The sequence below is a fragment of the Maylandia zebra genome, unplaced genomic scaffold, assembly GCF_041146795.1.
Source record: "Maylandia zebra isolate NMK-2024a unplaced genomic scaffold, Mzebra_GT3a scaffold02, whole genome shotgun sequence".
NCBI classification, from domain to species: domain Eukaryota; kingdom Metazoa; phylum Chordata; class Actinopteri; order Cichliformes; family Cichlidae; genus Maylandia; species Maylandia zebra.
Window position 1 is genome coordinate 1,276,451 of NW_027490032.1, and position 18,105 is coordinate 1,294,555.

The 18,105-nt window shown below is 41.3% G+C and overlaps 1 protein-coding gene across 1 annotated transcript in view; it reads left to right on the top strand.

Moving 5' to 3' along the window:
• Positions 1-393: 393 nt before the first annotated feature.
• LOC101481336 (uncharacterized) overlaps positions 394-18,105 on the top strand; it is a 39,498-nt gene continuing 21,786 nt past the window's right edge. Inside the window, exons 1-2 of the mRNA XM_014410530.2 lie at positions 394-592; positions 2,018-2,131. The gene's annotated coding sequence lies outside the window, so the exon portion shown is untranslated. The remainder of the gene's footprint in view (positions 593-2,017; positions 2,132-18,105) is intronic.

The following is an 18,105-nucleotide window of genomic DNA, read 5'->3' on the forward strand; positions in this document are numbered from 1 at the left end:
TATCAATAAAGTTATGTTTTATATTCACTCTCATGTTGTTTACCTTTTACATTAGAGCAACCAAATCTATATTAAAAATACTGCAAACTTACTGAAGCTGCATGTATGACCATGTTTTTCTGCACTTGTGCACAATGGTACCTCTGTCGCTCTCTCTCACAAACAAGAACACACACACAGACACACACACAGCCTTTATCTTAAACGGTGCAATATAATAAATATAATTATCACATGTTTAGTCATTACCACAAACATAAATTATTTTTTTCTTTGATCGGAGGATCAATCAGTGAAAGAGATGCGCTACCATAAACCTCAGTGTAGAAGCGCAAGGAAAATTAACCCGCAGCTGCCATCACCTGACCACATGTAAGTCACGTGTGTGGAGGCTCAAATGCAGCAATGCGTAGCTGTAGTGTCTCCGTGATGTACGAACATATATAAAGAGGATTGGATCCCCGCAAAATGCGCATGTCAGTGTTCGTGTTGGAGTTTAACTTGTGACGTAGAGCTCGTTACCATGGAGCCTGCCGACAGAAGAAGGGGTTCCCCTCTATGGCAGCACTTTGAGCTGATCTCTCCCAATAAGGTACTCCATACAATATACCTCCATCCTTCGTGCATCCTTCGTGCATCCTTCCTCCATCCTTCCTCCATCCTTCCTGCATCCTTTATCCATCTATACTCTTTCTATCCTCCATCTGTCTGTTCTGCTGATCCGTATCAGCGTCACGTGACCACAGTCTTTGCTCCATGTTAGAAACACTGGAGCGGAGTCACCATAATCATCTCATTTTCTGCTGAATTTATTTAAATGTTTATTGAAACCATAGCGACACATTTTTGATCTCAGCATCTCTCGCCCTTTAAACACGTTAAAATGACTGAATCTCACAAAATGATACGTAGCCATTTTTGTTTCCATGGCAACAGCTGAGCAGCATCTTCACCACCAGGTGGAGCACCAGTCTGATCATAGGCTGGAGGAAACATGGTGGATGATCACCTGAGCTGTACTCAGCTTCTGATAAACAATCAAATCAGATACAGAAAACAGGATTAATATTCATGAATGACAACAAGGGAAATGATGACATCATAACAGAAACGCAAACAAGACGTACATGAGTATAAAACATGCCAGACTGAAGATGAGACGTCAACAGCATCGCAAACATTAACTTTTAAAGCTTCCATGTGGTTTTACATTTCTTCCATGAAAACAGGAAGTGCCGCTTTTCATTTGAAGACTCACATTTATGGACGTGGACGTGGAACAGTATAAATCTGGGAGCTTTGTTTGGACATGAAGTTGGTAATGTGTCTGTGTGACAGCTGTGTGGAAGCATGAGAGCAACGTTTGCGGGAAAATCCACAGACTGTACCACTCGGACGTGTTTCAAGGAGGTTTTTCACAATAAAATCAAAGCATCGGTTTAAATAAAACCTCCTTCACCTAGTAAGGAAACATTTTGTGGACACGATTTATTTCCATTTAACAAAGTTAGTTCAGTGAGAGATGGTAGGAGGAGCAGAGGTCAGCTCATGGTGACAGAGGTCAAACAGATGTGAGGAGGAACAGCACACACAGCACTGGTGTGTTTCATCTCCACACATAGACAAACCACAGCAACACTGACTCCACTCTCAGCCTCCCAGTGACCATGAGCTTACCCGTGTCACCGGTGCCAGCCTCTGTGGAGCCCAGTGTGTCATATGATGATGATACAGGACATTTTCCACACCCAGCTCCACGCTGAGTCCTGGCTTCAGTGGGTGAGTCCATCCAGCAGAGACGTGGAGACACAAAGACTGAGAACGGCTGGACAGGTTCAGGTGTTACACTTCAGTTCAGTGTTCATGAACGCAGGTTCATTGTTGTGCACTAGAACCTGATGTAGAAGTTACAGCATGCAAGCACACGGTGATGGGGCCGAGGAGCAGCTCTTTACTGACATCTAGTGGTTCTACATCTTTTTCCTGGTTAATAAAGTTCAGCTTTCTTCTCCTGCAGATCATTTGACAAATCTTTTGCTGTCCCCATGACTCGGGAGCCAAAAACGTCGGTGCAGCACTGGACCTGCAGCGTCTGTCTGAAGGCCTGAAACTCCTCCCACGCTGATAACAGGTGAGCATGGTGACCTTCAGTAAGGTAAACCTGTGGTTGTTTCTGTCCAACACAGCTGTAGGGCAGTAAAGAACGTCACCCAACCTCCACCAGAGAGAAAGAAAAATGTCTGTATCACGATTCATATTCTGTGAGAGTAATCACAGATCCCTGTGGGGTGTTTGAACACTCGTACACACTTCCAGCTGCACTGTGGAGGTGCAGTGATTGGAGTGTACCCGTGGGGATCTGTGATTTTGAAGGCTAGGACGTGTTTCAGCCTCTGCTGTCGTTGATGTCACAGAATAGTTAAATCCTTCCTGTTTCATGGGATCGTCCTTGTCTTCTGACAGCAAGCAGAAACATGGCTGTGGTATAGTTTTGTCATGTTGACGTCTTGTCACGATGTGAGCGTTTCATTTTATGACCAGTCCTGATGGACTGTGATTAGTGAAACTGGAGACTTGCTCCGCCTTCCACCTCTTCCATCATTTTCCTGTTTGTTATCCCAGTGTGTGTGTGCTTTGATGTGGATATATCGTCAACGTGTCCTTTAATGACGTGACTGTGTGGCTGCTGTTGCTCTGTCTCTCGTTTCTCTGGATCAGCTTTGTTTTCTCAGTCTGGAGGAAATGGGTGTAATACTCATGCCTACTCTAGGCCCCTCCCACAGGATAGACAGATTGACTGTGGCATCATCATGTGATAAAACCCATTCTGTTAAATCTTTCTGTACTTCCTGTTTAGTGACCTCATCATTTAGCACAGCCTCATTAAATCTGCAGTATTTAGATAGTTTACTCGTCCTGTCCTCACTGCCAAAGATACTGGTTTGTGTCCACACACAGTGGTGGGTTCTTTATTACAGTCACTGGTCCTATATAGCTTTTTACCAGGTGGTGTTGAAGAGCTCCCATGGACACGGGACATGAAGGTGACGTTAGTGGCCCAGTTCTGCTGGGAGCCGCTCCACAGTCTGTCTGAGAGCACAGCTGAAGTTAAATATACACAATATAAAAGTTTAAGACGTTTTTGTTTAAGCTCCCTCTTCTCACATGTTCTGTCTTCGCATCCAGCTGTTGGGTCCGCGTCTCGGTGCAGGAGATATCTGACCGTGCTTTCGTCTTTGTTGTTGACTTTGTTGTTGGTCTGTTCGTGCCCCTCTCAGCTTTCTGTCCTTATCTTTTCTCTCAAACTGATTTTCCACATATGCAGCCCGTTATGATCCAAAGCTGTCCAGCGGGAAAATCACAGTCCTTGACAGGCCAATTCTGGCCCCCGAGCCTTATGTTTGACAGCCCTGCTCTAGAGGATGCTGACACTGTAAAAACATTTAGTGTTGCAGTTTTCACTGAAGGCCAGCATATCAGGAATGGAGCTGGGCTTTTGTTGGCTCCTGAGAAGAAGAGCAAAGACAAACACATCTTCTCTTCCTCCTGAATAAACAGGAAACAGGAAAATCCTCCACTACAAATCAGAGTCAGTGGAGCATCGCTGCAGTTAGAACTGCTTCATTTATGCACAGGCAGGTGGAGGTTTTCCTGCTTCAGCTGCTGCTGGAGCTTCAACAGATGTGGTGATGGAGCAGAGGGTAGCTGATTACTGGCTGCATCTATAATAAGCACTGTTTGAATCAGACCCACAGCTGGGTTTCTGAACCTCACACTGCTGAGTGCCTCACTTGAACAGTGGACATTCATTTATAAGGAGCTCTATGAGCAAAAAAGGAATATAAAAGTAATATAAGGAGAAAAGCAGCACTAAGACACTTCACTGTAGCTTTGTGGAGCTCTTACACACAGTGTGTGTGTTCTAGTCCACATCACAATAAGACACTTACTGAGAAACAGCTAGTGCTGAAGACGCTGCAGCCCAGAGGTTGGAGGAACAGACAGTGACACACAGACATGAATCAAGAATCGGTTGCAGTGCGAGAAACAACACAGTGGCAGAAATAGAATATATGTTATTTATTTATTTTAGTATATATGTTATATACATGTCGATTCATCTGCCCATGGATACAGAATACAATTAGAAAATATGAAATATCAATGATTATGAGTGGGGTGAGTGCAAAATCCAGGTAGGACATGATGTGCAAAGAATCCAGAGTGCAACCTTTTCACATAAATAAATAAGTGTGTTATTGTAAGTGTGTTGTTGTAAGTGTGTTATTGTAAGACGTTAGCAGAGCAGTGATCGGTGCGATTCTGTGGACAGGTGTGCTTCATCCACACCTGAGCTGAGATCAGGAGTATCTGTACTTGGTTTGACTCTGTGGGAGATCTATGCATTTTCTTCTGCTTATCCAGCTCAGGGTTACAGGAGGCTGGAGCCAGAGTACACCCTGGCCAGGTCACCAGCTTATCACAGGGTAACATTTGCAGTGACACCTGCAGAATCACCGGGTGACCTAACCCCACTAACTGCATGTCTGTGGACTGTGGGAGGAAGCCTCCAAACACAGAGAACCCAGAGAGAACATGCAGACTCCACACAGGAAGGCCAGGTGGGGGATTCAAACCCTGCTGTGAGGCAACAGAGCTAATTACTGCACCACCGTACTGCCTCTGGCTGGGTTGTAGCACATCTAATACTTACCTCACTCAGGGACATGAAAACAATTCATACACAGCCTTCATGCTTTTGTTGATGTTCTGTCTCTTTTAAAATGAAAAAAACATAACACAAAAGACTTCATTGTGTGTAACTTATCAGATAATTATTCCCCCTTCTGTGATTTAAGCTGTTCCTGCTTCTGCTGCTTTTATAAAAAAAAAAAGCAAATCAGACTTGGAGGAAAAGAAACAAAACAGAAGCATAAGTGGGCTACCAGCATTGGTGTCTCCATTAAAACATGATTCACCATGGTAACAGAGTCCTCTTGACTCAGAAGATACTGAAATTTGTTTTTAATGGATTTATTTTTGGTTTGTTTGAGACGGTCTGTGTGTGTGTGTGTGTGTGTGTGTGTGTGTGTGTGTGTGTGTGTTTGTCAGCGCTGATACAGAGACTAATGGGTTTGCGAGGATACCGTTTAAATCACTTACTGAGAACAAACAAAGTCTTTTCTTTGAAAGTTTTGAAGCTAAATTCAGACACGGGGACGGATGATATTTATAAGTGCTTTATGAAACCCGTCCTCATCGTAGCAATCAAGTGCTTCCATCATCATGATGGCACGTTGTTTTAGAGCACAGTCAGCACGTGGCCTGTTGGCTCATATTCTACATCATTGTGTGTCGCTGTGATTGTCACGTCCATATGATACGACTTTCACCTGCTGGCAGGTAGAACAAATACTGTCCAACACAGCTGTAGGGCAGTGACTGTTACAGCCACAGGGGAGCTCCTTCATCCCCACAGTCACACTGTGCAGTGCACACACGCACACACACACACACACACACACACACACACACACACACACGATGTCACAGACATGTGTTTACACGATTACTTAGCCCTTGAGCTCAGCTCATGATCATTAACATGAACTGTTATGATCGCTGATCAAAGACCAGAATCAGAATCAGAATCGTGTTTATTGGCCATGTATATGCGCAGACACATACAAGGAATTTGGTTCAGGTAGATGGTGACTCTCAAGCACAGCAATGTAAATCTCAACAATATAAGCAACGCAATACACCCACCCACCCTCCCACACACACACACACACACACACACACACAGACACACACATGGATCCCCCATTCAGAGATGGTCTTTCTCTTTTTAAATGGCCTTCTTGTTTGTTCTCAGTAAGAGATTCAAGCTGTATCCTCTCAAATCCATTCAATTCAATTCAATTCAATTTTATTTATATAGCGCCAAATCACAACAAAAGTCGCCTCAAGGCGCTTCATAGATACAGAGAAAAACCCAACAATCATATGACCCCCTATGAGCAAGCACTTTGGCGACAGTGGGAAGGAAAAACTCCCTTTTAAAAGGAAGAAACCTCCGGCAGAACCAGGCTCAGGGAGGGGCGGCCATCTGCTGCGACCGGTTGGGGTGAGAGAAGGAAGACAGGATAAAGACATGCTGTGGAAGAGAGACAGAGGTTAATAACAGATATGATTCAATGCAGAGAGGTCTATTAATACATAGTGAGTGAGAAAGGTGACTGGAAAGGAAAAACTCAATGCATCACGGGAATCCCCCGGCAGCCTACATCTATTGCAGCATAACTAAGGGAGGATTCAGGGTCACCTGGTCCAGCCCTAACTATATGCTTTAGCAAAAAGGAAAGTTTTAAGCCTAATCTTAAAAGTAGAGATAGTGTCTGTCTCCTGAATCCAAACTGGAAGCTGGTTCCACAGAAGAGGGGCCTGAAAACTGAAGGCTCTGCCTCCCATTCTACTTTTAAATACTCTAGGAACAACAAGTAGGCCTGCAGAGCAAGAGCGGAGCGCTCTAATAGGGTGATATGGTACTACAAGGTCATTAAGATAAGATGGGGCCTGATTATTTAAGACCTTGTATGTGAGGAGCAGGATTTTGAATTCAATTCTGGATTTAACAGGAAGCCAATGAAGGGAAGCCAAAACAGGAGAAATATGCTCTCTCTTTCTAGTCCCTGTCAGGACTCTTGCTGCAGCATTTTGGATTAGCTGAAGGCTTTTCAGGGAGTTTTTTGGACGTCCTGATAATAATGAATTACAGTAGTCCAGCCTGGAAGTAATAAATGCATGAACTAGTTTTTCAGCGTCACTCTGAGACAGGATATTTCTAACTTTAGAGATGTTGCGCAAATGGAAGAAAGCAGTCTTACATATTTGTTTAATATGTGCGTTGAAGGACATGTCCTGGTCAAAAATGACTCCAAGGTTCCTCACCGCGTTACTGGAGGCCAAGGTAATGCCATCCAGAGTAAGAATCTGGTTAAATACCATATTTCTAAGATTTTCAGGGCCGAGTACAATAACCTCAGTTTTATCTGAATTAAGAAGCAGAAAGTTAGCGGCCATCCAGGTCTTTATGTCTTTAAGACATTCCTGCAGTTTATCTAATTGGTGTGTGTTATCTGGCTTCATGGACAGATAGAGCTGGGTGTCATCTGCATAGCAGTGAAAATGTATGCCATGTCTTCTAATGATGCTGCCTAAGGGAAGCATGTATAATGTAAACAGAATTGGTCCTAGCACTGAACCCTGTGGAACTCCATAATTAACCTCAGTGTGTGAAGAGGACTCTCCATTTACATGCACAAACTGGAGTCTATTAGATAGATATGATACAAACCACTGCACCGCAGTACCTGTCTAGCAGGACAAGCACAGAGATGAGTCCACTGTCAGAGGCCATAAGAAGATCATTTGTAACCTTCACTAAAGCTGTTTCTGTGCTGTGATGAGCTCTGAAACCTGACTGAAACTCTTCAAATAAACCATTCCTCTGCAGATGATCTGTTAGCTGTTTGACAACTACTCTTTCAAGGATTTTTGATATGAAAGGAAGGTTGGAGATTGGCCTATAATTAGCTAAGACTGCTGGGTCTAGAGATGGCTTTTTGAGTAAAGGTTTAACTACAGCCAGCTTGAAGGCCTGTGGTACATAGCCGATTATTAGAGATAGGTTGATCATATTTAAAATCGAAGAATTAATTAATGGCAGGACTTCTTTGAGCAGTTTTGTAGGAATAGGGTCTAAAAGACACGTTGATGGTTTGGAGGAAGTAATTATTGAAGTTAACTCAGAAAGATCAATTGGAGAAAAAGAGTCTAACTTAACATCAATGGTACTAAGAGTATCTGTAGATAATATTACATCTGTGGGATGATTATTGGTCATTTTTTCTCTAATGATAAAAATTTTATTTGTGAAGAAGTTCATGAAGTCATTACTAGTTAACGTTAAAGGGATGGTTGGCTCAAAAGAGCTCTGACTTTTTGTCAGCCTGGCTACATTGCTGAAGAGAAACCTAGGGTTGTTCTTATTTTCTTCAATCAGTGATGAATAGTAAGATGTTCTGGCTTTGCGGAGGGCTTTCTTATAAAGCAGCAAACTATTTCTCCAGGCTAAATGATGATCCTCTAGATTTGTGACACGCCATTTCCTCTCCAGATTACGAGTCATCTGCTTTAGGGTACGTGTTTGAGAATTATACCACGGAGTCAGGTACTTCTGATTTGAGGCCTTAGTTTTCACAGGAGCTACAGTATCCAGAGTCGTACGTAGTGAGGAGGTGAAATTATTAACAAGAAAATCGACCTCTGTTGGGGTAGCGTTCAGATAGCTGCTCTGCTCTGTGTTGGTACAGGGCATTGGAGATGATAACAGTGGGTGGATTATATTCTTAAACTTAGTTACAGTGCTTTCAGAAAGACATCTATTTTGATAAAGTCTACTCTTCACCGCTGTGTAATCAATTATTGTAAAAGTAAATGTTATCAGGAAATGATCAGACAGGAGAGGGTTTTCAGGAAACACTGTTAAATGTTCAGGTTCGATGCCATATGTTAAAACAAGATCTAGAGTGTGATTAAAGTGGTGGGTGGGTTCTTTTACGTTTTGAGAGAAACCAATTGAGTCTAATAACAGATTAAATGCCATGTTGAGGCTGTCATTTTTAGCATCTACATGGATGTTAAAATCACCGACAATAATTATTTTATCTGAGCTCAGAACTAAATTAGATATAAAGTCTGAGAAATCAGACAGAAACTCTGTGTAAGGCCCAGGTGGACGATAGATGATAACAAGTAAGACTGGTTTCTGAGTTTCACAGCTGGGGTGGACAATGTTAAGCATCAGGCTTTCAAATGAATTAAAAGTCTGTCTTGGTCTTTCATTAATTAATAGGCTGGTGTGAAAAATTGCTGCCACACCGCCCCCTCGGCCTGTGCTTCGAGATTTCTGGTAGTTAGAATGACTCGGGGGTGTTGATTCATTTAAACTAACATAATCATCCTGCTGCAACCAGGTTTCTGTAAGGCAGAGTAAATCAATTTGTTGATCAATTATTAAGTCATGTACTAACAGAGACTTGGAGGAGAGAGACCTAATATTTAATAATCCACATTTCACTGTTTTACTCTTTGGTTCAGATGTGGATACTGTATTGTTCTTTCTTTGTGATTGTTTATGTTTAAGTTGTTTGTTGCTGGTTTTTAGTTTGTTTTTTGTCTTTTTGGAAGCTGACACAGTCTCTATGGAGATGGGTTTTTGGGGGGGTAGCAGGAGGAGAGAAGCTGCAGAGAGGCGTGTAAGACTGCAACTCTGCTTCCTGGTCCCAACTCTGGATAGTCATATTTTGGGGGGTTTAATAAATTTGTCCATATTTCTAGAAATGAGAGCTGCTCCATCCAAAGTGGGATGGATGCCGTCTCTCCTAACAAGACCAGGTTTCCTCCAGAAGGTTTGCCAATTATCTATGAAGCCCACATCGTTTCTGGGACACCACTCAGACAGCCAGCAATTTAAGGAGAACATGCGGCTAAACATGTCACTCCTGGTCTGATTGGGGAGGGGACCAGAGAAAACTGGTCCAACATTGTTTTGGCAAAGTTGCACACCGATTCAATATTGATTTTAGTGACCTCCGATTGGCGTAACCGGGTGTCATTACTGCCGACGTGAATTATGATCTTACTGAATTTACGTTTACCCTTAGCCAGCAGTTTTAAATTTCCTTCAATGTCGCCTGCTCTGGCCCCTGGAAGACAATTGACTATGGTTGCCGGTGTCTCTAGCTTCACATGTCTGAGAACAGAATCGCCAATTACCAGAGTTTGACCCCCGGCGGGTGTGTCGCCGAGTGGGGAAAAACGGTTAGACACATGAACGGGTTGGTGGTGTACCTGGGGCTTCTGTTTAGGACTATGCTTCCTCCTCACCGTCACCCAGCCTCCCTGTTTCCCCAGCTGCTTTGGACCTGCCGGGGAACAGCTAGCGGGGCCTACGCTATTTTCGGCTGCACCAGCTACAGGGGCCTGGCTAGCTACGGGTGAATGAAGGGTGCGAAGCCGAGTCTCCAATTCAGTAATCCTGGCCTCCAGCGCTGCAAATATGCTACATTTGTTACAGATATCATTACTGCTAAAGGAGGCAGAGGAGTAACTAAACATCTGACACAATGAGCAAGAAAGTGCAGGAGGGACAGGTGAAGTAGCCATGGTGCTAACGAGTCGGCTACGAGCTAAGCTAAGCTAAGCTAGCGAAACAGTACAGAGACAGTGAGTGAATACTTTGGCTATAAATTAGGTAGTGAGTACACAGAAAGTGTGCTTCGGATGAAGCACGTGAAGATTATACTATGAAAGAAGAATGTATTTAAAAGTTGTTAATTAAATTGCTAAGCAATTAAGCTACTCAGAAACACCACTGTGTTTGAGCAGGAACAGGAAGTGATACTCTACCACAGAGCGAGTGAACACCAAGTGACAGCGCCTCCCAAGTGGACTCCAGCAGTCCATTAAAGTCTGTAACAATGCTCACACACACAGACCGTCTCAAACAGACCAAAAATAAATCCATTTAAAAAATGTAAAGAACAAAAGTTTTCAGTAGCTTCTGAGTCAAGATGAGTCTGTTGCCATGGTGAATTCATGTTTTAATGGATATACAGGGTCTGAGCCGTCATACTCGTAGAATCCACTCACTGAGGGAATAAAAAGCGAGGTGGCAAAAGAGTCTGGAAAAAAACCCCTAAGGCAGCATGGTCTCAAAGATCCGGGCCCAGCGTATCCAAGCAGGGTCGTGGAAAACTGGTCCCCCTCCATGGAGCTTTTCAAAGCACAGGAGACAACGCACGCTCGACATCGCTTACCAGCCAAAGCTCGCCGCCAGTAAAGCCTGAGTTTTACCTGAATAGCTGCTCTTCTCCCTCTCCTTTTCCATGGTCTACAGGGACCGCTGAGATCACCTGATGAGGATCCAGCTAATGGTGGAGGGTGGGAAATGCAGAAGGAGGAGGAAGAGACATTGTGAGGCATCATAGAGGAAGAATGGACAGTAAAGCCAGGCGATCATACACCAAGGCAACTAATACATAGTTAAAACTAAGTGAGAACAGCAGAGCAGAAAAAAACGTAAGCGAGTGCGACGTTCATGACAACAGCTGTGTGCAGAGTATGAGCGTGCAGCGTCTAAAGTGTGGAAGTACCGACCTTACTTTGACTTTCTGTTAAAAGTGATAAAAACATTAGCGTCCGCTGTTCACAGCATGGGAAGAAAACTTCTTTTTACAGCGAATAAAACCCCTAAACTTCTGTGCAAGCACCGAGTACGCTGCCACAGGAATGTGAAATTCACAGAGAAACTCCCGGATTCTTCCGCTGACCGCTGCGGCACACCTGCACCAGGGCAAACATCCGCCTACCACACTCCTCCTATCCAGGTGAAAATAGAGCAACAGGACCGCTAGCCTTTGATTTTTCTTATTTTCTGCTGTGTTTTACTTGCATCCATGTGAAAGACTGAGTGTAAACAGAAAAACCTATTTCATGTGCAGGAATGTGCAGAAAATAGGTTAGAGAGTGATATTATACCCCTCTCGTCAAAAAAAGTGACAGGTTACTTCCGGAGCTCATTAATTATTCATGAGCTCCGGAAGTCCGGAAGTAGGAAGTAATTAAATTATCCCCTAATTAAATTAGCCCCTAATTAAATTAGCTCCGGAAGTCCGGAAGTAGGAAGTAATTAAATAATAAAAATATGATATTCATAAAAATATGATATTCATAAAAATATGATATTCATAAAAATATAATTGATTATTTAGAAAGTTTCTTATATATCAAAATAGCATTCTTTTATTTCTTTAAGCAATTAAAAAATTTATTTATTTTTTATGCTCAAAAAACGCCATCTGGTGGTGGGTCAGTGTGTGCGCGCGCCCGCGCGCGCCCGAGGCTGTGTGTCTGGGCGCGCGGGGGCGCGCCCGTGTCTCCGGACCGTGCTCTCTCGGGCTCCGTGCTCATGTGTTTAAAAATGTATTAAACCATATTAAAATTGTAGGAAGTAATTAAATAATAAAAATATGATATTCATAAAAATATGATATTCATAAAAATATGATATTCATAAAAATATAATTGATTATTTAGAAAGTTTCTTATATATCAAAATAGCATTCTTTTATTTCTTTAAGCAATTAAAAAATTTATTTATTTTTTATGCTCAAAAAACGCCATCTGGTGGTGGGTCAGTGTGTGCGCGCGCCCGCGCGCGCCCGAGGCTGTGTGTCTGGGCGCGCGGGGGCGCGCCCGTGTCTCCGGACCGTGCTCTCTCGGGCTCCGTGCTCATGTGTTTAAAAATGTATTAAACCATATTAAAATTGTTTAGTTAAACTTGTGCTTTTGTAACGTTCAGTATGGCCACAAACACATGCTGCATGCCTTGGGGGAAAACTTTATTTCGATTTATATGCATTTGTAGATTTAGAATAAAACTCATACTCAGAAAAAACAACTCGCGATCCCCGCAGCCCCCTTAACCTAATCCTTAGATACATAAGCAGGGAAAACTCCTTAAAAAACCCTCCGCTATTTCTCCAAAACCCTACAATAACTTGTTAGGGTACCCCCTCTATTCCCAAAACCTTATATTCGATAACAGGGAAAATCCTGAAAAAATCCTTAGTCTTTTTTCTCAAATTCAGCGCCCCGCGGCTCCCTTCATGCTCAGCCAAACAAAGCCAAAACTCCTTTTAAAAATTTCTCCGCGATTTCTCCAAAACCCCTAGAATAACTTGTTAGCTACCCCTCTATTCCCCAAAAAAAAGCGCTATAATCCAAAAACATTGGGAAAGCTCCTTACTCTTTTTTCTTCAAAAACTTGCCTCTTGCTAGCTACCTCTAAAATTCTACGCAGAGTCTAAGTTCTACCTCGCTCTTAATCTCCGATCCACAACTTCTTGCAGAGCACAATTTTTTCCTGCTTGTTCGCTCCCCGCTCTGCTCCCTAATGCGCTGCTTACCTCGTTCGAAATTTGCGCCGGAGACCAACTCCCCCCCTTACTGCGCCCCGCTGCCAATCACATAACCCTTGCACCGCTCCCTTCGCACCCCGGTTAGCCAATCCGCTCCAGGTCTGATTTTACGATCTCCCGCTGATGTTAAGACTATCTTCGAACCCCCAGAAGAGATCTGACTTCAGACATATCAACAACTGGCGCCGCTCAGACTGCTTGCGAGCTCAACAGCCATGAAACCAGGGATCAACAACTACCTTCGCGTGCCCTATGTGCATATCACTCGGTAAGTGTTAATCTTCCCCCTCTAACTACATTTTCGCATTTTCCTTTTTACCACTCTGTCAATCCTTTCATTTAAAAAAATAAATAAATATCACAATGGTTTGTAACAGGTACAATACACCATCCATCCATCCATTCGCCTCCACTTATCCTTTTCTCAGGCTCGCGCGGTGCGCTGGAGCCTATCCCACGTACAATACACTTTAAAATATATATAAGCTCCACTTTTAACTCCCGTAAAAGTTTATACATTACATGTCTACATCACCTATCATGACCTCATCGGGTATCTCATATCATCTTGTTATTGTTATGTTATTTGATATTTTGCTAGTTTGCGTGTTTTAAAACTCTTTTTGTTTTTCTTTATATTTTTAGACCCAGATGTGTTAACCTGATCCCTGCGAAACACCAGCTCTGCGTGGATTTTGACCGCGAGTGACCGGATGTTGTTTCCGGCCTGAGGTTGCCTGAAATGCCGTGAGGCTCGTTTGAAAGATTGCGCCCGAGACCAACTCCGCCTCCAAGGCATGCCTACCTTTAGCTGCCACCAGTGAGATATCAGAGCCGGGCTCCACATATCCAATCAGGAACACGAGCAAGACAGCTTTTGCAGACTCTCCAGAAATATACAAGTCCTTACCAACTGCTCTGCAACCCAGTGTTTCTGGTCCCCTCACTAACATCGCTTTTTGAGATATTTTTTATGAACCACCAAAAAAGCAATTTTACCCCACAGACTGGGTCTGAGGGCAGCAGCGGGGACAAATGATTGTAATGAAGCGACGGACATTTCATGGCTGGTCTTGCATAATCGTGAGTTATTATGTCATATGGTGATAAGTACATAGTTTTGCAAGAGGCATACAAGCACTGTGGAAAAAGTAATCATAAAACTGTTTTTGTGAACACCCTACGTTATGCTTTAAAAAATGTGATACATGTAATGTGATCATCAAAGAACATGATTTAAAAAAAAAAAAAAAAACTTTTATTCTTATGCTTTTAAAGTATGTCAGATTATCTTAAAACACTTATTTGTATGTTATAATGTTTTTCTTACACCATGTGTAATTTTTATAGACACCGTATTCATTGTATCAATGTGTAATTATGTATCTTTGATAAATAAATAAAATATTTAATCTTGTATTTGTGTACTTTCTGGTGATTCAATAAAAATTAGTCACATATCGCTCTGATAAACACAGATGGCTGAAAGAAATGTTTGATGGAACAAAGGAAACAAGTGTCTTGCTGCTAAACTTTTAAGTCACCATGGTTTAAATGAGAAAGTCTGTATGTAAAACATGAAAAACTCCATATCAGTGATATCTACAAAGGTGTACTCATTTCTTTGTAATGGTACTTTACTGTTCCAATGAAACAAAAAGAAAATCTCATTTTTAAAGTACATTTTTCGGCCATCCTGACCTATTTTCAGGGGCAAGAATGTTGATGTTAGACTGTGTTTTAAATCAGGTTGTGATCTTAAACTAACTATCACAGCACTGATTTCAGTTGTAATCTCAATTAGAATCCCAATTTGGCTTTTCTCCAGTCAGTGTTATGGTGAAATTTAACTTGTTCTTTTGTGTAATTGCACATGGCCCAGCAAAGGACCCCTTAGTAAACTGGTTTGTACACTTTTTATATTGAAACGTTCAACGTTTTACGTGTTATCCTTGATCACAGTTCTAAACAAGTTAACTTTCTTCACTTCAAAGTAACCCAAAAAAGAAACTATATGTCCAGTTCTCTTTACTCCAAACCTGGTTTAAGGCTATGCTGTTGTTGTGATATGGCCATACAAATAATATTAAGTTTAATTAATCTTTTAAAAAAATGGCTGCTTCATGGCTACCTGTTCAGAGAATTTGCAGACTTTTATGGAAACTGTCACAATGTAACACTCTCACTGTCAAAACAGGGTTGATCCATGTTTCTATGAACACTGATTAATATATCAACAGCTCTGAAAATCCTTTTTTTTTTTTTTTTAAAGTAAAGCAGAACAGGATCTCTGTATCTCTAAAAATCCCAACAAAACTGGCAATCACCTCTAAACAAATGGAAGTAGTTTATGGATCTTTATCACCTGCAACACCATGTAACACCTAGATGTTAGACTCTTTTACCATCACATTTGCAAGGGTTTATGTGTTATCCTTGATCACAGTTCTAAATAAGTTAACTTTCTTGACATAAAAGTAGCCCAAAGAAGACAAATATATGTCCAGTTCTTTTTTACTCCAAACCTACTGATCGGAAAACATTATGTGATGCTGGAAGTTTTCATCCTATCCACCTGCAAAACAAGTTTACCTGTAAGCCAACACATTAGACGTAAGCAAATTTGTGAAATTCCTGAACAATGTGCTTTGTGGAGTAGCAGTAGTACTAGAACTAGTACTAGTAGTCCTAGTATTCTGCAGCAACCAGGCTTCAAGAGTGATCACTCTTCTGGCTTTCAAATGGTGAAAACATGTCACAGTCTTAACCGCAAATCAGAAATGTTGGTAAATTTAAAAAGGAATTTAAACGTCAGCTTTGACATAGACACAGACTTTATTAATGCCACACTCAGGAAATTCACATGTTACACATGATTTAGCTCACCTGCTAAATCCCCAGAGCAATAACCACATCAGCATCATTAGCCTGAGTGTTGATCCTCCAGGTGAGTGAGTGGAGTTGAGTGTGTGTGTGTGTGTGTGTGTGTGTGTGTGTGTGTGTGTGTGTGTGTGTGTGTGTGTGTGTGTGTGTGTGTGTGTGTGATCAGAGGTGAAGCTGCTTTCTGCAAAGTCTCATCAACAACATCTTTAGAAACAAACATCAACAACCAGGAAGAGTCTAAAAGCACTAAATATGAAACAGACCATTTACCATACCCAACACTGAGCTCCTGCACAGTCAGATGGAGTGAAACATAATGTCCCAGTGGTGTTCTGTTGGATTTAGCAGGTGAGCGTTGTTGCCAGTCAAAACCTTTTTGGAAACTCTTTACAAGAATCAATGTAATTATTTGTTTTACTTGAATCAAATGTAATGGTTTATATACCTGAAATAAAACTTTTTTGGAAACCCTGTACATGAAGTAAAAGGTTTTTGATCTTGTAAGTTCTGGCTTTAATATTTTCAGCTGATAAAGTGAACTTCATACAAACTCTGTGTTAGAAAAAGGGGATAGTTTACTACATGCTATAAAAACACAATCCTTAATCTTTTATTTTGCAACTTTATCTTTCTGTTCTGGTTTTTAGAGTGATTGTTTTATTGACTCGTACTTTGGGAATCACCCTGTTGTGAGAAAAGGATAAGCTGGGAGAGAATACAGCATTATGTATCCGTAGATCTAAGACATAAACCTGTTGTTAAAAAAGAATAGTTAACTGAAGTGCAGATTTAATTTTAAATTATTTCACGAACTGTCCAGGAATTACAGAGAGCTTTATACTGATATGGTAAAATTCTCTGAGTGTATTGGTTGTATATGACAAGTATTTGTAAATCATTAGTAGTTACTCTTGCATAGGTGTTTTGCTTGTTTTAAATTTGTGCACTATTTATTTTTATTTTTTGTATTTTGTAATGAATCTCTAATTCACTTTTTCTTGTTGGCCTTGTTGTGTGTACCTCACAAGTCAAATTATACATTGTGATGGAGCAGTCACAATACACCCGCACGAGACACAGTTTGATTTTTCTAACACAGAGTTTGTATGAAGTTCACTTTATCAGCTGAAAATATTAAAGCCAGAACTTACAAGATCAAAAACCTTTTACTTCATGTACAGGGTTTCCAAAAAAGTTTTATTTCAGGTATATAAACCATTACATTTGATTCAAGTAAAACAAATAATTACATTGATTCTTGTAAAGTTTTTCCAAGAAAGTTTTATTTGATGTAACGGGTTTCCAAAATTATTTAATTTGATGTAATGAAACCAATAGTTTTGAATGGGGTAAAACAAATAACTCGATTGATTCTTGCAATGCTTTTCCAAGAAAGTTTTATTTGATGTAACGGGTTTCCAAAAAAAAGTTTTATTTCAGGTATATAAACCATCACATTTGATTCAAGTAAAACAAATAATTACATTGATTCTTGTAAAGAGTTTCCAAAAAGGTTTTGACTGGCAACAACGCTCACCTGCTAAATCCAACAGAACACCACTGGGACATTATGTTTCACTCCATCTGACTGTGCAGGAGCTCAGTGTTGGGTATGGTAAATGGTCTGTTTCATATTTAGTGCTTTTAGACTCTTCCTGGTTGTTGATGTTTGTTTCTAAAGATGTTGTTGATGAGACTTTGCAGAAAGCAGCTTCACCTCTGATCACACACACACACACACACACACACACACACACACACACACACACACACACACACACACACACTCAACTCCACTCACTCACCTGGAGGATCAACACTCAGGCTAATGATGCTGATGTGGTTATTGCTCTGGGGATTTAGCAGGTGAGCTAAATCATGTGTAACATGTGAATTTCCTGAGTGTGGCATTAATAAAGTCTGTGTCTATGTCAAAGCTGACGTTTAAATTCCTTTTTAAATTTACCAACATTTCTGATTTGCGGTTAAGACTGTGACATGTTTTCACCATTTGAAAGCCAGAAGAGTGATCACTCTTGAAGCCTGGTTGCTGCAGAATACTAGGACTACTAGTACTAGTTCTAGTACTACTGCTACTCCACAAAGCACATTGTTCAGGAATTTCACAAATTTGCTTACGTCTAATGTGTTGGCTTACAGGTAAACTTGTTTT